The sequence below is a fragment of the Monodon monoceros genome, unplaced genomic scaffold (genome assembly GCF_005190385.1).
Source record: "Monodon monoceros isolate NGI ecotype Baffin Bay Population unplaced genomic scaffold, NGI_Narwhal_1 Super_Scaffold_2, whole genome shotgun sequence".
In the NCBI taxonomy this organism is placed as follows: domain Eukaryota; kingdom Metazoa; phylum Chordata; class Mammalia; order Artiodactyla; family Monodontidae; genus Monodon; species Monodon monoceros.
The window spans coordinates 97,457,047-97,482,447 of NW_021703776.1; the positions used below are offsets into that span (position 1 = coordinate 97,457,047).

The 25,401-nt window shown below is 43.2% G+C and overlaps 1 protein-coding gene across 1 annotated transcript in view; it reads left to right on the forward strand.

Annotated features, from left to right (window-relative positions):
* Positions 1 to 25,401, forward strand: part of CNTNAP2 (contactin associated protein like 2) — a 2,079,227-nt gene that overhangs the window by 1,914,889 nt on the left and 138,937 nt on the right. The gene's annotated exons all lie outside the window — the stretch shown is intronic.

Consider the following 25,401-nt stretch of genomic DNA (forward strand, 5'->3'; position numbering starts at 1 on the left):
GATCAAGGCTGGAACTGTCACTGCATTCTCTAGAAGGGGTTCAAAATAGATACCTGTCAGGAAGAAGTGCAGCAGGGGGATGCTGTTTTGTCAGTCAAGTGGAATGTCATTTGGCAGGGGTTCAGCAGCCTCTCCGACCTCATTCGGATTCAGATTCGGCTGCTAACTGTGGGAAGTTCAGGTTGCAGAGGAGAGGCACAAGCCCCGTCTCTTCGTGAGCACTGGCGGATGTCAAATTCATAACTTGATACGGAGTTTACGCTTGGCCTTTAGCAGTAAATGCTAGAGAGCATTTTCAGGAGAGGCCTTTCCTAGGAAAATGACAATGTGCAGTTACACCCTATTGCGTAATCAATCAAATGGGGCATAAATAAGCTTCTCTCATAGTGATGGACAGTCGCTGAGTCTAGCGCAGTGCCTGTCACGTGTTAGGTGCTGCAAATTACTTATGGAGTAAACCACGCCCATCTTCCACCATAACTCAAGTTTGATTCAGAAAAGCCAGCAAGTCCAGGATTAGTATGGTGGTTTATACCATTACAGGAAAGGGGTGGTTTTATACCATTTTATCAACGTTGTGTTTATTGGCTTTTGATTAGAGGCATTCTCTTGTTTTAAAGTGCGCCATCTGTCACCTCTCTTAAAGAAAGTGATTATCTTGCCATTTCACCATTGCAAAATAATATTAAAAGTTAAAAAGAGCTCAACAATCAGCTTGAAGGACAGTGTCAAGGAAGGGAGCTGTCTCAGCTGCGGAGTTTTGCAAGGTTAATCCTCGCTGTCTCCAAGAAAACGCGTTGTGTGTCGGGACTGAGCCCTGTGGGTTGAGGAACCACATGCAAAGACGAGGGTGGGGTGAGTGGGAGAAGCGAGTCCAGGTGATACGCTAAATAATTCCATTTCCTGGTGCATTTCCCCAAATGAGAGTCTGGAGTAAAGAAGGTCAAGATGGCCTCCCTTCTGCCAAATTCCACCAACTGGGGAATCTTTGGAAGGAAGCAGCAGCTCTTTAAGAGCAAATATTAGCTTAATCAGAGCTGCTGTCTGCTACAGTGAACGAGAGATTACCCTGAAGCAGGGGACAGGGATGGGCTGTTTTAAGGACTTGGGGCTCTTGAGGAAAGGCTGAGAAATCCACGCAGTGGAGGAGCCAGAGGCCTGCAGAGTCCAGGGGACCAAAGCGGGGCTGGGGAGAACCGGCTTCTATTGCTCAGGGTTCTTCTGATCACAAAGGACAGAAAACCAGTTCAGAATTCATTTGTAGAGAAAATTCCTAGGGTAGGTTATAGAATTTAAGAAAGGGAAAACCAAAATTTTGAAAGAATGCAGGGGACCTGGAGGATTAAAACAAAGCCTAGGCCACGACCGAATGCCTGCCTCTCTCTCTCTCTCTCTCTCTCTCTCTCTCTCTCTCTCTCTCTCTCTCTCTCTCTCTGTCTCTCTCTCTGTCTCTCTCTCTCCCCCCCTCCCTCCCCTTCTCCCTCCTCTCCTTCCCTCCCTCCCTCCCTCCCTCTTCTCTGCTTGCCCACCTGCCTCTGGACAATTCCTCTTGCAGCAGACTTCATCTTCCACACATCATGGGACACAGGCACTGAAGTCGGCTCACATCTTCCCAGTTTTGCTGGGACCAGAAGCAAGATCCTAGTTTCTCGGTTCTCATTTTAAAATCCGGAGAAGGTCTCTGATTGACCTGGCTGGGGTCACACACTCACCCTATTGTGAGGGGAGGGGAACAGTGACTGATAGCCCCTGATCAAACCTCATGATCAGAGTGGGGAATTGGGGAGAATCTTCCAAGGAACAGGACTACAGTTCCAGGAAAAGGAAACACGATGGGTACGAAAAACTTTGGCTGCACAATGCTTTGAGGTAAAGGAGAAGATAGAAGTGGGAAGCATCGTAGAAGGCACGGAACTAATTTGGCCATAGGAATTGTACCCAGGGTGTTGGAAAGCCCTGTCCCCCACCTCCTCCTTCTGTCATACAATGGGATGCAATTGCACTGAGATTTCTGGACATGTTTAGAAAGCAGATGCCTCAACCCACTTGGATGCAGCCTGGAAAGACTTCATGGTCTGGGGTGCACTGGTCTTTGTCAGCCCAGCCTCTCCAGTCCAGCCCAGATGGAAAACAAAGGTAGACATGGTGGAGGAAGAAAAGATATGGTGCCTGCTTCCAGACAAGCAGGTCGGGCCGATTCCCTGCTCCCATGACCTGCTTTCTTGCAGGCAGGGAAGACTGTAGAGGGTGGACGTAATTCCAAGGGCACCTTTAGAACTCCAAAAAAACACTCTAATTTTTTTTTCCTGGAAACAATCTACAAATCCATCTTGAGAACTTCTACAACCTCAAGAATGTATGGAGAAAGATATAATAAAAGGTTAATCGTGATTATTTCTGTGTAAAGGGATTATAAATGGCTTGATTTCCTCTAGAGTTTTCTATATTTCCTCATTTTTTTTTTGTTTTGTTTTTAAGCAGAGGTCTTCTTAGAAGCCCATATGATTTAAATTTATTTATTTATTTATTTATGGCTGTGTTGGGTCTTCATCTCTGTGTGAGGGCTTTCTCTAGTTGTGGCAAGCGGGGGCCACTCTTCATCACCGTGCGTGGGCCTCTCACTATCGCAGCCTCTCTTGTTGCGGAGCTCAGGCTCCAGACGTGCAGGCTCAGTAATTGTGGCTCACGGGCCTAGTTGCTCCACGGCATGTGGGATCTTCCCGGACCAGGGCTCGAACCCGTGTCCCCTGCATTGGCAGGCGGATTCTCAACCACTGCACCACCAGGGAAGCCCCTCGTTTTTTAATTATAAGTGTATGTTGCATTTTTATAATCGAACAAAAATGTAAAACACACATATATCCTCAACCCATTCTGATAGCCCCCAGTTACAATAAAATATAATGACAAATATATTTAAATAATTTCAAATTAAAATGTACTTCTCATCAAAGAACAAAAATAAGGCTAACTCAAAGATGAGTTTAAAAGTGCCATGGAACGGCTTCCCTGGTGGTGCAGTGGTTGAGAGTCTGCCTGCTGATGCAGGGGACGCGGGTTCGTGCCCTGGTCCGGGAGGACCCCACATGCCGTGGAGCGGCTAGGCCCGTGAGCCATGGCCGCTGAGCCTGCGCGTCCGGAGCCTGTGCTCTGCAACGGGAGAGGCCACAACAGTGAGAGGCCCGCGTACCGCAAAAAAAAAAAAAAAAAATGCCATGGAATGTCGACAGATGAATGGATAAAGAAGATATGGCACATATATACAATGGAATATTACTCAGCCATAAAAAGGAACAAAATTGAGTTATTTGTAGTGAGGTGGATGGACCTAGAGTCTGTCATACAGAGTGAAGTAAGTCAAAAAGAGAAAAACAAATACCATATGCTAACACATATATATGGAATCTAAAAAAATTGTACGATGAACCTAGTGGCAGGACAGAAATGAAGACGCAGGTGTAGAGAATGGACTTGAGGACACGGAAGGTGATGGGAGGCTGGGATGTAGTGAGAGAGTAGCGTTGACATCTACACACTACCAAATGTAAAGTAGATAGCTAGTGGGAAGCTGCCGCATAGCACAGGGAGATCAGCTTGATGCTTTGTGTCCACCTAGAGGGGTGGGATAGGGAGGGAGGGAGGGGATAGGGGGATATATGTGTACATACAGCTGATTCATGTTGTTGTACAGCAGAAAGTACAACATTGTAAAGCAATTATACTCCAATAAAGATGTAAAAAAAAGTGCTATGGAATGATGCCTTTGGAATTAAGGTAAAATTCTATACATTTATATATGTGCAAACATCATATAATTTAGATGATGTTTGTCAGTGTTTACAGCGTTTTTAAAAGCAGGTTTGCTTTCCTAGCTGGGTTTGGCTAAAGCTAACTTTAAATAAGTTTGCATTCCCTGAGCACACGCTGTCTGAAATGGTGCTGAGCACTTGAGGGAAACTGACCTTGGATGAAACATTTGCTGCCAAAAGACAAAGTGCCCAATGTCCACATAGAGAATGAAGGACCGACTCTCAGAGTTCTCAGATGCCAGCGCAAACCAGAGCCCAGGACAACCCTCAAGTTGCATTGTTTATGGAAACTCACAGTTGCACCCGTGATAAAGCTGAAGGCTTAATGCCAAATGTAAAACAAACCCCGAGCGGGCAGAGAGCACCCGAAAAACACTGCCTGTGATTAAAAACGGTGCCAATTAGCATCATCTAAGAACTGAACATCACCATTACAAGGAATAATTTCAAAGCCTTGTGTTACAAATCCTTTCTTCTTACTTTCCTTCCTGCCTGCCGTCCCTGGCTTCACCCGTCCTCCTTTCCTTCCTTTCGTCCCAACCACATTGCACAGGGGATATAAGGTGGTTTACAGGGAGTACATAAAACGAAATTGAGAGTTAAAGTAAGTCACGAAAAGTAGGGCCCCAAGACAACGGGGAAATGGAATACGGTTACCCAGGTCAGAAGGTCTTATCCACTTGCGTAAGTTTGGCTCAGAGCTTCTTGGTGCCCGGAAGTCCACAACCCATAAGCATAAAATATACCAGCTCTTCCAGGGAAATGGAATTTTTCTTACTCTATCATTCTTTCCTTTTTTTATCTACCATGGATTCTGTTTACTGGCATGGCAAGCTGCCCATAGCACGATCCACTTGGCAACATCACATGCATGATGGTAGCTCACGTTTATTGGTGCTGTGGTCCAGGCACTGTGCTAGCACTTAAAACACATTTTCTCATTGAGTCTTCACAATAGGCTTATGAGGAATGCACCATTAGTATCCCCATTTTAGAGATGTGGAAACTGACACTCAGAGTGTGATGTAGCTCACTCAAAATTAGGAAGCAGTGAGTAGCAAAAGCCTAGATGAACCTAGGTCTACCACACTGAAGTTTACACATGCTCTTAACTGAATCACTTAGTAGAGAGATGTCTGGGAGGGTGACCATAAAATGTTGGAAATGGATACCTCTGGCCAGTTGGAAATTGAGTGATGTTGAAGTTATAAAATAGTTCAAAAATATGCAGAAGTACAGAGAATAGTAAAACATACACCTATGGACCCACCATCCAAACATTAAAAATTTTGGCATTTTGCTATATTTCTTCAGAGTTTTAAAAATGCAGTGATAGTTGAAGCTCCTTCCTCCTTGTTACATAGTGAGTACCGAGAGAGGTGGTACGCAGGGCCTTCACCAGCGTTTCTGCAACAAATGTGTTTTTCATAAACCTGCTTGACGTAGCATTTCCTTGGGAAAGTCAAGTATAACTTAAAAATGGATTTCAGCCCAAACAGTTCTGCAGGCAGTGGGGTAGAACAGGGTGATGGGAGATGAAGGGAACAAGGGCTGAGGTGATACAACTTTCTGATATTCTCACCTGATCCAATGATAAAATTAGCTTGAAAAATGAATTAAATACATGTTCCTTGAATAACTATCAAATATTTAGGGGTTTTATGGAAGTTTTACAGTGGAGGGTTCAGGGATATAGTCTCTGGCACAGATACTCCTAATCCATTTGCTCTTAAAATCAAATGAACAGATGGTAAAGATGTATCATTTTGGCTTTCATGTAACTGGAGGGCCAGTTCCGTCTTTGCCAAGAAGAAGCTAACAGATTTCCTGCAAGTAAAATAAGGACTTTCTTAAATAATTCCAAGTCCTCAGACACAAATGATGATCAGGTCCCCAAATTTTTATAGCACAAAGAGCATGACTTCAATTGTTTTCATCAGGAATTTTCAAAACAAATGTTCCTCAGACTCAGTGAATTACATCTCTTAAAATAAAGACGATAATTTCTTACCTGCTATTAATCAGAATTTCAACCAATTTGTATAACAGCAGTTGCATCAATTGCTAATTGAGCTGTATATTGAATATGAATCCTAAAAATGGTCAGAGGAAAGTGTTACCAACAATAGTAGCATACGGTGAATGCTAAACGCCGGGAATATAGAAAAAGACTAGGATAACACCAGTTGCTGTAACAACCCTAAAATGTCAGTGGCTAAACCCAATGAAAGTCTGCCTTATATCAGATATATTTTTTAAAGAGGAAAGTCCTGTGTTCTGTAGCAGTGATGAAATCATGCTGGGTAGACGCTCTGAGGACGTCCTGCTGCCGCCCTTGGCCATGGGAGTAGTCCCTTGAATAGGCCAAATTCCTGTCCATTGTTTGCGTGGCTCTCCACGGCTCTCCTCTGAACTGAATGTTGGTGATAATGCATTCCTTGAAGCTGTGCAGCTTCCAGGGACCGTTTCCTGCAGGTGTCAATTACACTGAGGGTTGTTTTATACTCACAAGCCTTTGTAGACCAGACCTGCAGTTTCTTTGCCGATACAGTTCCTTCAGAAGCTGAGTTGGCTTCTGATCTATCTGCTTCCGGTCAGTTTCGTGTACCAGTAGATACGCCCTGCATTCTTCCCTAAACGTGGCTCTTGGACCGACATAGTCATTTGCTTCCAAGGACCCTTGCTTCTCTCTCAAGGTCATGGCAGCTACCTTGAGGCCATCTGAGACAAGAGGCTTAGGTGGTTGTGGTGGGGTAAATACTCTTAATTTTAACCTCCCGCATGGCGCTGAGCCAGTTTGCTGAGCTGAAAATCTTCATGTGCCCTTGTTGGTCAAAGCTTTTTGCAGTTTTATTTCTTACTCTCTGGTGTGAGGCTCTAAATTTTTGGACTTTTCTCTATTCCCTTTCACTGATTGATGTTTGGAAACTGGCCAATTCTTTTCTGAACTCATCTCTTCCTTGACATAGGCAGCAGGAAACCACTGATACCCGTGGCCATTCTGGCTCTTTTGAGCACTTTCCCTAAAGCCACCGGTCATAGGCACTTAGTCTGCCTTCCAGGTTATGTGCGGTGACAGATTTACAAAACATTTGCTTGTATACCATTACTGTCTGTCTTTCCAGCCTCTAATATCCATACCACAGGACCAATGCTACAAATGTTAGGTTTCTCTTACGGCAGTACTCTGCTTCAAGATACTCATTTATGTTCATTGGCTACTATAATGAAAAAGAAGTTCATAGATTGTGGTGATGTTTTCATGGGTATATACTTAACTCCAAACTCATCAAGTTGAATACATTAATTAGGTACATTTATTTGTAGGTCAAAAATAAATAAAATAGATCGCAACAACAGTGAAAAATTGTTGGAGGAATTTTATTAGCAGTAAAATGAAAAGTGATTCAATTATAGACTTAAAGGGCAGCTATATATGTTAATTGACGGGAAACATTGATGGGCAGGGTGGCACCACTTTTTGTATGTGGAGAAATGTTCAATTGTAAGGAGTTTCAAGGAACCGCCTCAAGCCAGGAGAAATTCTCTCTGTACTGGAAGGGCCTGAATAATCATGTTATGTGGTGCTCAAAATACTTTCATACGTATCCTCGTTTGACGTGCTCAACCTTATGAGTTGGGAACAGCTGGTACTATTAGCCCATTAAACAGCTGAGAAAACAGAGATTGAGGATGTCCAGGTGACTAATAAGGTCCCAATGCTCATGAGAGGCAGACTCCTATCTAGAACCCATATAACCAGACCCCTCCTTCCGGGGCTGGTCGCTGCTCACCCCATCGCCTCTTTGTCGCCTTTGAGAGCCATCAAGAGACCCAGGCTCACCCCTGCCAGTTTGCCTTATAAACTTTTGAAAATTCTTAAGAGTTTTAAATAAAAGTAAGTCTTTTGGAGGGGTTAGTGTTTGAAGTCGATTAGGATAGCAGTGGGAGATAGTAGCATGCTTGTCTGATAAACTCTTTTGACCTGTGTTGTGTTTAGAGACAGGAGGGTGCAGAGAGCAACCTAGGAGGTGATAAGACAGCCTTCCACGTGGCTCAGAGAATGCCACCTGCAGCTGGGAGGTGAAACGTGTACGCTAAAGGCTCTAGGAAAAGAGGTTGATAGAGCAAAGCTTTTTAAAAAGTGCTGGAACAGCTTATAAAGATGATTTGGCTTAAATGGCTTTTCTCAAGAATATTAATAAAGATTCCAGGAACCCCACCTCAGCCCAACACAGGAGAATCCTATTAAGGCAATGATACTAACACTAATAAAGTAGTGGTGGTAGTAGTAGTAAAAGCGATCAATATTTCTCGAGTGTACAATGCGCCAGTCTCTGTCTTACTGCTTTCTAGGCTGTACTTTATGCACATCACCCTCCTGTGAGATAAGTACCATTATTCCCATTTTACAGAGGATGAAACAGAGACACAGAGAGGTCAGCAAGGGGTAGAGCTGAGGTACAAACCCAGGTCTGTCTGATTCCCAAGCCCAGACTCTAAACACTGTGATTTAACTGGTATTTAAATTGACCATGAATTAGGTGGTCTGGTCAGAGGCCATAGAGGACCCTTCCTCAAATACATCCACCTACATTAGAAAACTGACTCAGCACAATTTCTACAAAGTGCTGTTAGATAACAAATGAAAGGTGTAGAAAAGTGCATGCAATATGACCTCAGTGTTAAAGAAACTAATGACATAGAGCCTTTAAAACAAACCATGAGTAGCATGTATGTTAAACAAGAAACAAATATATAGCCTACTGCAGTTTATGAAAAGGTATATTCATTTTTTTGAAATACCAAATTACATGATAGTCTCCTTAGAAAAAAATAACTGTATGTAATGGAGGGAAAACACTTTTTTTTAAAAGAAAAGCCCTATTGAGATTTGCTGGAGGTCATAAAATCGCAACTTTTCTCAGTGAAAAAAGTAAGCAGTCCAACTTTCAGGCCAGTGTTTGTGCCACATAAAGAGTTCCACATCAGTTTTCCTGGAGGCATGGACATAACCTCTGGTCCTTCCACCTGAGCATCCTTCTTTCCTGTGCTGGCATGGAGCCTGGCCTGAAATTAGAAGCTGAGGCTCAGATGAATTATTTAAAAATGTGGGCCTTTATTACCCTTGAACTTTCTGCCAATAACGAACGATACTAAAAAGTGTACAGCTGTAAACACAACTGAAAATTTTAATATCAGAGGTTGTTCAAGCCTTTATTTAAAAAAATAACACTGTTTGGAAGCATTACGTCTTTTTAGGGATGTCAGAACAAATAAAGGAAGTTGACCTCACTAGTCTAAGGCCGTGCTCTGAGATTACATTTACTGTAACATCCTCCCTTTGGCTAATTTAGTGTTTCTCTCCTCCGGAAGATGAGCTCACAGCCTTGGTTGTGCATTACCAGCACGCTTGACAGAAGGGCGGTGGTTGCGGGAATAGTGATGAGCCCTTTGATGTCTCTAATCCTTCCCTCCTGGGAGCACTCTGACCCATGCACTGGCTCTCTGTTTGGGTTCTCAGCAAGTGTATTACTGCTTCTCTTCCTGCATTCGTGGAAGAGCGACTCAGATGTTTACTTATGCGGAGGGCATAGGTCAATGTTTTATTTGTTTCTCATATCATTACAATGGTTTAATTCCACAGAAGATACCTGGGAAGAGAAGAGACAGGAATGTGTCTATTGAAAACTTGCCCATTAATTTGGTCTGCACATGTGTCAGAGTTTGTTTTGTTTTGTTTTCAGTATTTCCATATATCCAGAGAAGCCTATTCACAATCGAGACACACATCAAAAACCTCATGACCTCATTAGCTTTGTGTCATTTGGTTTTAGATTGGGTTTTGGGTCCTTGGCCCATGGTAGGGTATTTTAGCAAATTTTCCTTATTTATTTCTGAACAGAAAGTAGGACTCTTTGGTGAAGTGTCTCCAAAAAAGAAAAACAAGATACACAACCATCAGTGCCGAGGATTCCTCCCCCTGCCGCCGTGTGTTCAAACTGACCTGCGGCTGTAAACTGAGACCATCTGTGTACTTAGTGGTCTGGGCACCCACTGTGTAAGGTCCCAGTTCCGAGGTGTGCAGTGACGTGTGACAAAATGTTCTCAAGATGATTCTGGGATGTTCCATTAACAGTGCATTTTTAAAAATATTAAAACCATATGATGATCACTAAGGATTTAACGCTATGCCATGTAATTGGCATTAATCTCTTATCCTTGTCCGCCACTCAGCCCACGGCATGATGGGAAATTCCGAACAGCAACCATTCCTTAAGCCTGACTTGGGTAAAATCAGGGGGTCGTCAATGCCATCCCATATGGCTGCTTATGAAGTGCAATTAAAATTAACTCAACTTCATTGAGTATACATTGAGGAGAACAAATATATGCTGTGTACCTATTACATGAAAGAAATCCAGGTAGACAATGATGAGTTGGTGGGGCAGGAGGAATGAATGAAATGCATCCTTTACCCTCAAGGAGTTTATATTCTGGGAGGAGAGAAAATCTGTATACACACTCGATATACATTTCTTCGGATAGTAGAAGCTCATTCCACCTAATTCTCCTCGGCAAGAGACTTAACAAGTTGGTCTCCCCATCAGCGTGTAAATACTAGACTGGGGATCTAGCAGAAGAGAGTATTATGAGTCTTGGCTGGTAAAAAGGCCATAGCACGTGAAGCAAGATTTCCCTTTGAGGATGGTCTGAGTCTAAACGGAGACCACCATGGATTGTTGTTACTAAGTTGTTACTAAGACATAAATTTTTAAACATCCTTATTGACAGATTCCTCCACTTCCTAACTCTATGTTCTCTGGCAAGTTACTGAATGCTCTGTTTACGTATTTGGAGAATGGGAATAAGGCCACCTATTTTAATGGGGCGTGTGTGTGTGTTAAATGAAATTTTACATGAAAATATCCAGCATCTTCTGTGGCCCAATAAATGCTACTATCCTTCCTTCCTTCCCAAGTCCCTTCTCTTTCTTAAAAGCAAAATGTAAGAGAGCAGCTGTTAGGTCATTATCAGCAGGGCCTTCAGAACCAAGGTTCCTGTTCTATCCATTTGCAGTTCAACCCAGGGAGCAAGCCCTCAGCACCTTGCACGTTCACAGCGGGCAGCATGGCCGGTGGCTTCAGAAGCCACAGTCCAACAGAAGAGACCGTCAATCACACAGATATGAACCAGGGGCCAACTGAAGTGTGGAGTCATGCTGAGGAAGCACAGAATATGGGGGGAAATTAATCATCCTGGGGGTGGGAGAAATGGATCAGAGGAGACCGAGGAAGGCGTTTGAGCCGTGCCTTAATGTTTGCATGGGGGGCGGGAGGACCACGTTATCAGACTTATTTTTTACCACAGGGAGCCAGTATTCGCTCTTCTGCAATCCAAAAAAATTACAGAGGGAACCGAAGAAAAAATAAGTTTAACCCATCAAACTCATCTGATCTGAAACCGAGAAAGACTCATAATGAGTATGTCAACACTTCCAAGTTTTTCATTTCTTTTCTAAAGCAGTTTCATCTGCAAAAGAATTATGCGCTCTAAGGCTGGACGGGACCTCCGCGTCCCGACGCTCCAGAAAAACGTGTTTACTTCGCTTTACATTTCTTACAGCTCAGCGGGAAAACAGTTGCAATGCAGCTTCTGACCCAGTTTAGGGTTTGAGATGTCAGTTCTCTCTTTTCTCCTCCAGAACGCAGCCAAAGCTGTTGGAGCGTTCATTTTCCCCCCAGGCACACTGTCCTTAAATCATCTCTCAAGAAAGAAGGCGAGGTTCCCGGATTTCTATTCCGTCTGGCATGAAAACTGAAGTCCAATCTGTGAGGCATTATATCCTTATATCCATCTGCAGTGCACTAAAATCACTCTCGAAGATGGTAATTCTCAAAGCAATTTTGTAACACAGCAGACAGAGCGGTGGTTCCCATGCCCAGGTAACTGAAAGCAGGTTCCTATCTCACGTAAATGTATCTCCTCTCTGAAAAAGAAATGTATCCCCATATGCAGTCTGAGGTTCTGAAGGGTTACACTCTGCCCTTTTACTCAGTGAAGGGAAAAGTCAGCACAGGGACTGAACGTGAGGATTTTGATGGACCGGGTGCCCTGGAGCAGGTCCTGAGCTAGTGCTAAGATGCCCTCTAGTGGTCACTAGCCAGAACCAGTGCTGAGGGTGGGGAAGGGAAAACTTCCGCATGAAACTAGCTTAGGTGAGGCTTCTACAAATGCTCATCTAATGCAGAGTCAGGAGTTGTGATGTGGGTCATTTGCATCTAATGTGAAATACTGGGATGGCCATGGGGCTTGGTGTTGCTTATATAAATGGGAGCTTGATGTCACGTTCAAAGATACAGCCCAGGGATTTCGTTCTCACCTGTGCTTCTCACAGCTCTGTCCCTGAGCCCTGGGCACTAGAGAGCCTGAAGAAATGTTTGCGGAGTGACTGGATGAATGAATGAATCACATTTATAAATAATGGATTCTGAGCACATGTGCTGCATTTGAGAGTACAAAGATTCTTTCTGCTTCCTAAGGTGCATTTGACTTGCATTCTTCCCTGTCCTGGCTAGTGACCTAAAAGAATTAGCCCTACCCTAACATCTTTGATATGAGGAGATGTGATCTGAATGCTGGAGGGGATGGTAATAAAAAACTTCATGGGCAGAAGCGAGGGTCTGAGCTGGTAGTTCAACAGTGAAGATGGCGCAAGAGCATCCAAAAGGAAGTGGAAGTAAAAGCAAATAAAGCCACCGAATAAATACTGCCGCTCCCTCCAGCATCCCGCCCTATATCGGTCACCCAGGCCACCAGCAGAAGTTAAACTGGAGAATAGACAGAAATGAGCCCTCTCTACCCCTGTGAGGATGACATCGGGATCTGGATTATCGACCCACAGCCTCTGCCTTTGCTTATGTGCTTAAGCCCCACAGCCGAGCACCACAAATGCACTGTGGTGCCAGCGGCGAAGTAACTGACAGGCTTCTGTAGCCTCTGACTTGCGACGTTGAAGTCATCTCCGAAAACCCGTCCTGCAGCCAGAGATGGATGCAGACAGCCAGGGTCACGTAAATGAGAAGATCCCTAAAAGGAGAGGTAGCAAGATGGGGGCCAGGAGGACACCAGGCAGAGGCGATGCCGGGCTGTCCCTGCCCTCCGCTCATTCCCAGGAGTACCTTGTGCAGCTGCTGTGGACGTCCTGCCAGCCTAGCTTTGCAACAGCACAGGATCCAGGCAGACACAGTAGCGTAGCTCAGACTCTACAGGCGCACAGACCTCTGGGCTATACCTCTCGGGAGCTGTGTGTCCCTTTAGGCAACGTAACTTAATGCCAGGGCCTCGGTTTCCTCAACTGTAAAATGGGGTGAATGACAGTCTGTGCCCACAGGGTTGTTTGCAGATTCAGTGAAATAATATGTGTAAAGTACCTAAGGTGGGATCTGACCTGGAGTTGACTTTCAAGAAATGTTAGCTGCTACACTGATGATGATGTTGATAACATGGAAAAGGGGGAAGAAGAGGACCAAACTTTGGGGGGATATTCTTTGCACGTTTCCTCCTTCTCCCAGATCCTTTCAGCTACATATTCTTTTTTCCAAGACAAGTGAATGCTCTCCTTAGATTTCTTACCTCATTTCCTCTAGTCTTTCCTATTTCCCATTCCTCACCACCTCTACTAAATTCTTCCACCCCTCCCCACATTCCACAGCCTTAAAAAACTACATTGTTTCCAGGGAGCAGAGCCTTAGTGCTTTCTGTAAAGCCAGCAGAACTGGTCATCATTCGAGCTGTTAGACCCCGCATTCACCCCACATTCTGAAGTCACTCTGTGTTTAATGATTTTCGTGATACACCTTTATACTCTTTCACCTGGAAGAGAATTTAAAGGATGTGGATATCAGTCCTCTGATAATTGCCAATTTTTAGACTCCATCCTGCATATTGTTATTGCTGCCAAAACCTACTGGCAAGGGAATATCGATAGAGCCTCTGTACAAAAAAGAACGTGTTTGCTGAGTTTTCTTAATATCAAGGACTTTAACTATATTACAGTTGAAATCAATAGAAATGTAACCTTTTCAACCACATAAAATGAGTTCATATTTTTTATTAGTCTTTTTCTGCCATTACAGTGTCATGATTGCAGGAGGAATGAGGTCAACCTAAGCTTTAATGAAAGACCATTCAGGAAACAAACTCAAACTCATTTAAATACTGAAGCCAGTGCCTTAAAAAGATCAATAAAGTAAAAGCACCTGGGGTCGCTTTACTTAAACACCCCACATATAAAGCATCATTCCACAAGCACGATGTGAGCAAACCTTTAACCCTAGAAGACCAGCCAATTAGGAAGAAAATGCTGTTTCATTAAATAGGTTTAGAACCGTAAAGCCCTTATCCTTAGTCTGATTAGATGTACAGCATTTAAATTTTCTCTCCATATTTTAAACATCATCTGGAGAAGAATCATTGATCAGTGAATTTACTTAGGAAAGTCATTAGCTTTTAGGGTTAGGGGTGTGACAGCGATAGAAATCGCAGGTTCATTTCTTTAAAAATAACAAACACCAAATTGTGCTCTAATGACCAGGAGCCTTAGAATTGCAGGGAGCCAGGAAATGTTCTTTCTAACAACACAGCCTGGTGTCCCGCACATAGTTATGTGTATTAAATTGAATAGCTACCACTGAGTCCGTGGACCTGGGTCAGACACAAACCTCTTGGTGCCTCAGCTTCCCCAGAGCTGAGTATGACAATATCTTTTTCCACCTCCTTCCCTGGATACGAAAACAAAGATGATTGTCACAAACCTCTTCCAGTTCTTCTCTATAAACAACAATGTAAATTGCAAACTTTAGTCATAATATTTGCTTAGAATAATTTTAGAATTGGAATGGTCTTTACGGTCCATTGAATCCAACCTCTGACCCGACTTAGAATCATCACCAGTCCCTCCTGGCATCACCGGATATGAGAAACATGCTATTCTTTTTTTTTTTTCTTTTATTGAAGTATAGTTGATTTACAGTGTTGTGTTAGTTTTTGGTGGACATCAAAGTGATTCAGTTATACATACATATATATATATATATATTCTTTTCCAGATTCTTTTCCATGATAGGTTATTGCAAGATATTGAATATAGTTCCCTGTGCTATGCCGTAGGACCTTGCTGATTATCTATTTTATATATAGTAGCCCGCGTATCTACTAATCCCAAACTCCTAGTTTATCCCTCCCCCACTGAAATGTAGTGGGATGTTCCCAGCTGGGAACATCTCCTCAGCACATCTTCAGCTTTGCTCCACAGGTGGCTGGACGGCAGAATTGCTCGAAAGTCTTTGTGTGGCATTAGGAGGTCAGGAGTCCTGTCATTTATTAAAAGACGCGCCTAGAAGGTGATATGGTCAGAGGGGGAATTTGAGGCTTATGCCAAGGTCTCCCTCTTCCTGCAGGGAAGCTCCCCGAGCAGTCAGGTCACCCTGGGACAGTCATCCGCCCGTGCCCAGGTGGCCTAGGGGCTGGGCAGGTGTAACCTCAGGAGTGCACACCGGCAGATGCCTGACACAGCCAACCTGCTCACTCCGAAGATCTGTCTGATCGTGTTCTTCAGTGAGGCGCTCATCTTCAAAGAAAGTCCTCATATCTGGACCAGTCACAGCCGGGGTCCCCGCGGAGAACTTGACAATCAGAGCGGCCACACCCACCTCCACACTGGCCATCCCAGCCTCAGCAGACAAATGGCCGGACAGCAGTACCATCCCACACAGCAGCCTACAATGGTTTCCCTGTCCGTAGGCAGATGGTTCTAACACATCGTGTTTACTGATGGCTTTGTTAAAACTTCCCCCAAAAAACTCACCCAGCAATTTGCCAGGAACCAAATTTAAACAACCAACCCCTGAAAACACATGCTGGACAAACCAAGATGACAGAAGCCAATAAAGACTGAAACAGAAAGGGCCCCAGTCACATTTGTCATGTTGACATTGTTTCTCATAACTGTTCTCCCTCATAGTTCTTTATTCTTTTCATTTAATTAATAGAAGATTTAGCCATCGCATTGTATAATTTTAGCAACGTTATGCTTGTTAATACCTGTTTTCAGAATTGACCTTCCCTAATTTTATTTTGTTTCTCTTCTTTGTCTTCCTCCTCCCTTTTTCCAGCCATTGATTTGTTTTTCCTTATTCCCGGAAAGTCGTTTTATAGTCTATCAAAATGTGTTTTGCCTTGAGATTTTTTCTTTGAAAAAATTATACAGCATTTGGGCCCTCCCTGCTATAAACGTCTTCGAACTTAACTTTATTTTAAAAATGCTATCTCAGCTATGAAACGAGAATTTCTCCTCTCATCCTTTGATATTTATAAATATTATAGGGATTTATTGATTTTAAAAAATCAGTTCTTTTAAAAATACTTTATGTTTTAAATAGTATTCAGTGTTTTTCCAGTAGGTGGAGTATTAGACTAGGGAAAGTAGATTAACATTCGAAAGCTAATTTTTTTTCTTTTGACTGTTTTGAGAAATTTTTTATATAAAACATAAATCACCTAATAGGCTCACTAATTCTTTTAATTGCATCAATACCACTGGATTTCAATTGCGCTAGACCTTATGAGGCAAAATATGTTGACTGATTACGTTTCCATAATAAAGATGGCATGATGAGAATAGTAATAAGTACTTACAATAACTCTCATTTTAAAATTGCTTATCAAGTCATCTCCAAGAAATTATGTGCATGTACAGGAAAGAAAGATGTGTCCCTTAAATCCTTTATTTCTCAGACCTTAACCATTTCTGGAAAAGAGCATTCCTTGTGAGTTTAATATTGGTTCAAGGCCGACCCTGCCACTTGCAGTCTGTCACCTGGGGCAGGCCACTTACTCTCCTGGCACCCTGCTCTCTCCTCTACATTTGTGGGCAAAAGGTGATAAGCTAGCTCTTTCTAAGGCCCCTACCTGCTTGAATATCCCGGATGAATCTGTCTGTTTTGTAAACGTCTTCTCAGGGTGAATGTTGGGGGCACATTCGCTGAGATGTGCGAATGCATATGGCAGAGACAGCTCTTGGTCCATGGCCTGTGTCTCAGAACTGAAAGTGAGAAAACTCTGCCTGGTCTACGGGGCAGTGACTCTCCTTCCCGCCCTCTGTCCATCACTAGGATTGGCTGCAGGGGAACAATGTACTGATGGAACACTTTACAAGGTGATGCCCTGGAGCTGAGTCTTAGCAGAAGATTCTGCTCAAAGCCCCAGGCACCTGGGAAAATACTACTCCTTAGGCCCATGGTAGCAAAACATTTTCAATCAGAGAAACCTTAAGTATTTCCTGGTTCAACCTCCTTGTTTTACAAACGAGGAAACAGGTCCAGGGAATCTTCGTGAAGTGTCCTCACCCATCTGTTCAGTGACAGAGCCAGGACCAGTCTCCTGGCCCGTCCTCGCTCCCCCGGAGCACCCTGCCGTCCTACGCTGGAAGTCCAGCCGAGTTCCCTAGTGACCCTGGCAAGGACAGCAAGACTCACAGTCCTTCCCACCCTCCAAGGAAGAGAAACGAGGTCCTATGAAAGCAGGTCTTCTGAGGGTGAACAGAAGAAACGATCGCCACTTTTCCTCCTTTCTGCATTTCCTTGGACAGGTGATTTAGATTTGAAGAGAGCCTCCAGTTCCCGTTTGCAAGGTGTTCTCCATCCTAGAAAGGCTGGGCGTCCGTGGATTCAGCTGGATCTTTCCTAGATGTGGAAGCGAAGTCTCCTCTCCTTGGTCTTAGAGTAGAAGGGCCCCAGACCCAGGCGCAGGCTGAGGAGAAGGGGGCTGAGGAGGTGAATGCATCTGCTTTGGTTCTAGGCTACGCCACCTCTAGCCTTGCTGAAAATTCATTCACTAAATGGAAGTCCCCCACGTGGCTGAGTCCAGCTCATCAGGGGACTGCAAGGAAGCTTGGGGCCAGTAATAAAGTGAGTGGGTTAGATAACATTCCCAGAACAAGAACTAATTCAATCATTGTGTTTGGTGACAGAAGAGCAGAAGAGCTTCCCAGGCAAAGGACACAGCAAAAAGGGAGCCCTGGAACATGTTCCAGAGAACATAGTGGTCCAAGGGCTGAAAGATGTTGAGTAGGGTCAGAGCAGAGGGGCAGGGGGGAGGGGAAAGCAATGCCCCTTCCTCATCTAGGAAGATGGCGCCTTCCCCTCTGATCGCCTCAGGGGCATTTCATCCGTCCTGAAGCAGCAAAGGCTCCCCGGCTGGTCCACCTGCAGGTGACTGAAGTATTCCTTCACAGAGGGCCACCAGGTAGCCTGTTCAGGCACCTCTTTACAGGTGTGCATCGCTATCCTGAGAATGAAAGTTTGACAATTTCTAGTTTATTTCATGGTTCTGTTACAGGGGAGAGTGTTCCTTGGCCTCTTTCTTCTCTTTCTGTCTCTGTAAAACAGCAGGGCTCCTCAGCAGTTTAGGCCAAAACCAAAATAAGGTAGATGTCACCGCGACCCCCCAGATGGCCCCCTGCCATCAGCCTCCTTGGCTGCCCTTGGAATTGGAGGGGTAATCCTGCGTCCTGGCAGTACAGGCGGGAAGAGGCTGGTGTGCTGGCCTCCACAGTGATGCACTTGTGCTTCCCAGCCATGTGGTCCCGGGAATGGGTTATGATGAACTCGCAGCTCCCAGAGAAGCAGGGTCTCCCAGACCCCAGACCAGCCATCACTCAGTGTCCTTCCAGGATGGAGTCAGGCTGGCTCACCCAAACCCGGCGGCCATAACATTCTCTACAGGCTTCAGTCAGTCGGATCGTCTATAGAGCTCTTCTCCTCTAAGAGCAGAAGTTCCAGCGGAAGTAAAACCTTGGTTTTCCATATCCTAAATACACACACACACACACACACACACACACACAACACCAACATAGCTCATTCAATAAATGCTAAGTGAGCATCTAAGATGATACAGACCCATTTCATGTGGGTAATAAATGGACCAGGAGATTTACTAGATAATCTCGCGGAAAAGAAAGAGCCAGAAGTGCAGAGGTGAGGTGCCATCCCCTGGGCTCCGATGCCCGGTGTCTTTCCTCTGCCTGCCTAGCCCACAGCTCAAGGTTTCGCAAGCGTGTGCACCTGGGGCCCTGTGTCTGGGAGAGCGAGAGGTGGATGGGGCGGGCCCCTGTCCTCGCAGAGTCACTGTCGAGGCAGGGGACCCTGTAACGGGTGGCAGACCCCCATGAACTCTACTTTGCAGTCTCCCGCTCGCGTCTGTGTTTCTCCTGTGTCCTCCCCATGAAGGAGAACAAAGCGACTTGGAGTCAGGAAGAGGTGGGAAACATTTACATGGATCTGCCCTTGATGCTGGGGTCAGTCCTGCTCTTTCCCATTCTCAGTTGTGAATGGTCTGGGGCTTGCAGGACCCCCATCTGCAGACCTGCAAATGGGATGGAGAATAAGGTGGGAGAGAAAGATACAGCCTCTGTTCTTTAAACTCTCTCTCCTGTAAAGCCCATCGGAGTTTCCAGATAGAAGGGATGGATTGAGACAGGTAACAGTGAGACTAGCTGATGGTTGTTTCTCATCCCTGTTTTCTGTTTGCACTGGCCTCTACCCGTGTTTAAACTTGGAGTAAAACATCCATCAAGATGGTTTGTTCTGAATTCAATATTGCGAAGCTGATTCCAACTATTACCCAGAATTAGGGATTAGGAAAAGAGGCAAGAAATACCGGGCCCTTGTCCGGAGCCCCGGAAATGTGTCCTCGGGGCAGTGTATCATGGTCTCCAGACGTGTGGCTGGGCCCTCGGATGGTGAGAAGTGACCATGCTGCCTCAGTCTTTCTTCCCTCCTCCTTCCCCGCCTCCTCCAATTCATCCCCAAAACCTAAACAGGCTGAGGAAATCCCTACAAACTCTGCTAAGACAAACTGTGGCTTAAAATGGAAATGAACTGAAATCACAAAATAATACCTGAATGACATTAAAGCTCTGAACTCAGCATGTGAGATGCGAGACCCAGCCTGAGTCAAAACGATGGTAAATGTCGAACAAATGAGTGTCCCTTTAAGGTGTCCTGGGGCACATGGTGTCACAGTCTTTAATTTTAATGAGGCTCTATTACACAATCTCTTATTGCCGCTTAACTGCCAGTGAAATGACCACCAGCTAAATGTACAGCAAAATAGCTCATGTGGACCCCAAAGAAATTACCTTGAAATTATTGCACTTGACCATGACAAATGCACCAGGGTTCGTTAGAAGAGTGGGAATTATGTGACGCGTCCTGAGGCTTTGCAGGTTGAGCTGTACTTGCCTAATCTGATTTAATGCATTTTCTCCTTTAAATGTGAATACTTAAAACACAGCTGATCGCTCCCCTGGTTGAACCAGTGGGGCTGGGTCAGGAGGCTGTCCCTTTCAGCCTAACACTGTCTTTGTGGCTGGGTGTAGCTGGGTGGGAATGTCAGTTCTGCCACATACTCCTTTTCTGAGTTTGGATGCTTTTTGTAATATCAAAGCAAAGGACACTATGCAATGTCTATTAAATGAGTTAAGATGTGAAAAGCCTGGCACAAAGCCTTGCACACAGTAGTGGCTCAATACGTGCATCCTCCTTTTCCTGGTGTAGATGCCTTTGTCCAAACAGGAGACAGAAATCACATAGTAGGTTAAACATAGGGTTTTCATATAAGAATTTTTTTTTAACATCTTTATTGGAGTAAAACTGCTTTACAGTGGTGGGTTAGTTTCTGCTTTATAACAAAGTGAATCAGTTATATATATACATATATCCCCATATCTCTTCCCTCTTGCGTCTCCCTCCCTCCCACCCTCCCTATCCCACCACTCTAGGTGGACACAAAGCACCAAGCTGACCTCCCTGTGCTATGCGGCTGCTTCCCACTAGCTATCTATTTTACATTCGGTAGTGTATATATGTCCGTGCCACTCTCTCACTTCGTCCCAGCTTACCATTCCCCCTTCCCGTATCCTCAAGTCCATTCTCTACGTCTGGGTCTTTATTCCTGTCCTGCCCCTAGGTTCTTCAGAACCTTTCTTTTCTTTTTAGATTCCATATATATGTGTTAGCATACGGTATTTGTTTTTATCTTTCTGACTTACTTCACTCTGTATGACAGACTCTAGGTCCATCCGATGCACTACAAATAACTCAATTGCATTTCTTTTCATGGCTGTGTAATATTCCATTGTATATATGTGCCACATCTTCTTTACCCATTCATCTGTCGATGGACACTTAGGTTGCTTCTATGTCCTGGCTACTGTAAATAGAGCTGCAGTGAACATTGAGGTACATGACTCTTTTTGAATTATGGTTTTCTCAGGGTATATGCCCAGTAGTGGGATTGCTGGGTCATATGGTAGTTCTATTTTTAGGTTTTTAAGGAACCTCCATACTGTTCTCCGTAGTGCCTGTATCAATAGTGCAAGAGGGTTCCCTTTTCTCCACACCCTCTCCAGCATTTACTGTTTGTAGATTTTTTGATGATGGCCATTCTGACTAGTGTGAGGTGATACCTCATTGTAGTTTTGATTTGCATTTCTCTAATGATTAGTGATGTTGAGCATCCGTTCATGTGTTTGTTGGCAATCTGTATATCTTCTTTGGAGAAATGTCTATTTAGGTCTTCTGCCCATTTTTGGACTGGGTTGTTTGTTTTTTTTGTTATTGAGCTGCGTGAGCTGCTTGTAAATTTTTGAGATTAATCCTTTGTCAGTTGCTTCATTTGCAAATATTTTCTCCCATTCTGAGGGTTGTCTTTTCGTCTCATTTGTTTATTTTTGTTTTTATTTCCATTTCTCTAGGAGGTGGGTCAAAAAGGATCTTGCTGTGATTTATGTCATAGAGTATTCTGCCTATGTTTTCCTCTAAGAGTTTTATAGTGTCTGGCCTTCCATTTAGGTCTTTAATCCATTTTGAGTTTATTTCTGTGTATGGTTTTAGGGAGTGTTCTAATTTCATTCTTTTACATGTAGCTGTCCAGTTTTCCCAGCACCACTTATTGAAGAGGCTGTCTTTTCCCCATTCTATATTCTTGCCTCCTTTATCAAAAATAAGGTAACCATATGTGCCTGGGTTTATCTCTGGGCTTTCTATCCTGTTCCATTGATCTATATTTCTGTTTTTGTGCCAGTACCATACTGTCTTGATTACTATAGCTTTGTAGTATAGTCTGAAGACTGGGAGACTGAATCCTCCAGCTCCATTTTTCTTTCTCAGGATTGCTTCGGCTATTCGGGGTCTTTTGTGTTTCCATGCAAATTGTGAAAATTTTTGTTCTAGTTGTCTGAAAAATGTCATTGGTAGTTTGATAGGGATTGCACTGAATCTGTAGATTGCTTTGGGTAGTATAGTCATTTTCACAATGTTGATTCTTCCAATCCAAGAACATGGTATATCTCTCCATCTGTTTGTGTCATCTTTAATTGCTTTCATCAGTGTCTTATAGTTTTCTGCCTACAGGTCTTTTGTCTCCTTAGGTAGGTTTATTTCTAGGTATTTTATTCTTTTTGTTGCAATGGTAAATGGGAGTGTTTTCTTAATTTCTCTTTCAGATTTTTCATCCTTAGTGTATAGGAATGCAAGAGATTTCTGTGCATTAATTTTGTATCCTGCTACTTTACCAAATTCATTGATTAGCTCTAGTATTCTGGCAGCATCTTTAGGATTCTCTATGTATAGTATCATGTCATCTGCAAACAGTGACAGTTTTACTTCTTTTCCAATTTGGATTCCTTTTATTGCTTTTTGTTCTCTGATTGCTGTGGCTCAAACTTCGAAAACTATGTTGAATAATAGTTTTGAGAGTGGGCAACCTTGTCTTGTTCCAGATCTTGGTGGAAATGGTTTCAGTTTTTCACCATTGAGAATGATGTTGGCTGTGGGTTTGTCATATATTGCCTTTATTATGTTGTGGTAAGTTCCCTCTATGCCTACTCTCTGGAGGGTTTTTATCATAAATGCGTGTTGAATTTTGTCAAAAGCTTTTTCTGCATCTATCGAGATGATCATATGATTTTTATCCTTCAATTTGTTAATATGGTGTATCACATTGATTGATTTGCATATATTGAAGAATCCTTGCATTCCTGAGATAAACCCCACTTGATCATGGTGTATGATCCTTTTAATGTGCTGTTGGATTCTGTTTGCTAGTATTTTGTTGAGGATTTTTGCACCTATGTTCATCAGTGATATTGGCCTGTAGTTATCTTTTTTGCGACATCCCTGTCTGGTTTTGGTATCAGGGTAATGGTGGCCTCGTAGAATGAGTTTGGGAGTGTCCCTCCCTCTGCTATATTTTGGAAGAGTTTGAGAAGGATAGGTGTTAGCTCTTCTCTAAATGTTTGATAGAATTCACCTGTGAAGCCATCTGGTCCTGGGCTTTTGTTTGTTGGAAGATTTTTTTTTTTTTTTTTGCGGTACGCGGGCCTCTCACCATTGTGGCCTCTCCCGTTGCGGAGCACAGGCTCCAGACCCACAGGCTCAGCAGCCATGGCTCACGGGCCCTGCCGCTCCACGGCATTTGGGATCCTCCCGGACCAGGGCACGAACCTGTGTCCCCTGCATCGGCAGGTGGACTCTCAACCACTGCGCCACCAGGGAAGCCCCTATTGGAAGATTTTTAATCACAGTTTCAATTTCAGTGCTTGTAATTGGTCTGTTTATATTTTCTATTTCTTCCTGGTTCAGTCTCAGAAGTTTGTCCTTTTCTAAGAATTTGTCCATTTCTTTCAGGTTGTACATTTTATTGACATAGAGTTGCTTGTAGTAAGCTCTCATAATCCTTTGTATTTCTGCAGTGTCAGTTGTTGCTTCTCCTTTTCCATTTCTAATTCTATTGGTTTGCATCTTCTCTGTTTTTTTCTTGATGAGTCTGGTTAATGGTTTATCAATTGTGTTTATTTTCTCAAATAACCAGCTTTAGTTTTATTGATCTTTGTTATTCTTTCCTTCATTTCTTTTTCATTTATTTCTGATCTGATCTTCATGATTTCTTTCCTTCTGCTAACTTTGGGGTGTTTTTTTTCTTCTTTCTCTAATTGCTTTAGGTGTAAGGTTAGGTTGTTTATATGAGATGTTTCTTGAGGTAGGATTGTATTGCTATAAACTTCCCTCTTAGAACTGCTTTTGCTGCATCCCATAGGTTTTGGGTCATTGTGTTTTCATTGTCATTTGTTTCTAGGTATTTTTTGATATCCTCTTTGATTTCTTCAGTGATCTCTTGGTTATTTAGTAGTGTATTGTTTAGCTTCCTTTTGTTTGTATTCTTTACAGTTTTTTTCCTGTAATCGATATCTAGTCTTGTAGCATTGTGGTTGGAAAAGATACGTGATACGATTTCAATTTTCTCAAATTAACCAAGGCTTGATTTGTGACCCAAGATATGATCCATCCTGGAGAATGTTTCATGAGCACTTGAGAAGAAAGTGTATTCTGTTGTTTTTGGATGGAACGTCCTATAAATATCAATTAAGTCCATCTTGTTTAATGTGTCATTTAAAGCTTGTGTTTCGTTATTTATTTTCATTTTGGATGATCTGTCCATTGGTGAAAGTGGGGTGTTAAAGTCCCCTACTATTCTTGTGTTATGTTGATTTCCCCTTTTATGGCTGTTAGCATTTGCCTTATGTATTGAGGTGCTCCTATATGGGTTCATAAATATTTACAATTGTTATATCTTCTTCTTGGATTGATCCCTTGATTGTTATGTAGTGTCCTTCTTTGTCTCTTGTAATAGTCTTTATTTTAAAGTCTATTTTGTCTGATATGAGAATTGCTACTCCAGCTTTCTTTTGACTTCCATTTGCATGGAATATCTTTTTCCATCCCGTCACTTTCAGTCTGTACATGTCCCTAGGTCTGAAGTGGGTCTCTTGTAGACCACATACATATATATATGGGTCTTGTTTTTGTATCCATTCAGCCAGTCTGTGTCTTTTGGTTGGAGCATTTAATCCATTCACATTTAAGGTAATTATCTATATGTATGTTCCTATTACCATTTTCTTAATTGTTTTCTGTTTGTTATTGTAGGTCTTTTTCTTCTCTTGTGTTTCCTGCCTAGAGAAGTTCCTTTAGCATTTGCTGTAAAGCTGGTTTGGTGGTGCTGAATTCTCTTAGCTTTTGCTTGTCTGTTAAGGTTTTAATTTCTCTGTCGAATCGGAATGAGATCCTTGCTGGGCAGAGTAATTTTGGTTGTAGGATTTTCCCTCTCATCACTTTAAATATGTCCTCACACTCCCTTCTGGCTTGTAGAGTTTCTGCTACAAGATCAGCTGTTAACCTTATGGGGATTCCCTTGTATGTTATTTGTTGCGTTTCCTTCGCTGCTTTTAATATCTTTTCTTTGTAGTTAATTTTTGATAGTTTGATTAATTTGTGTCTTGGAGTGTTTCTCCTTGGATTTATCCTGTATGGGACTCTCTGCACTTCCTGGACTTGATTGACTATTTCCTTTCCCATATTAGGGAAGTTTTCAACTATAATCTCTTCAAATATTTTCCCAGTCCCTTTCTTTTTCTCATCTTCTTCTGGGACCCCTATAATTCGAATGTTGGTACATTTAATGTTGT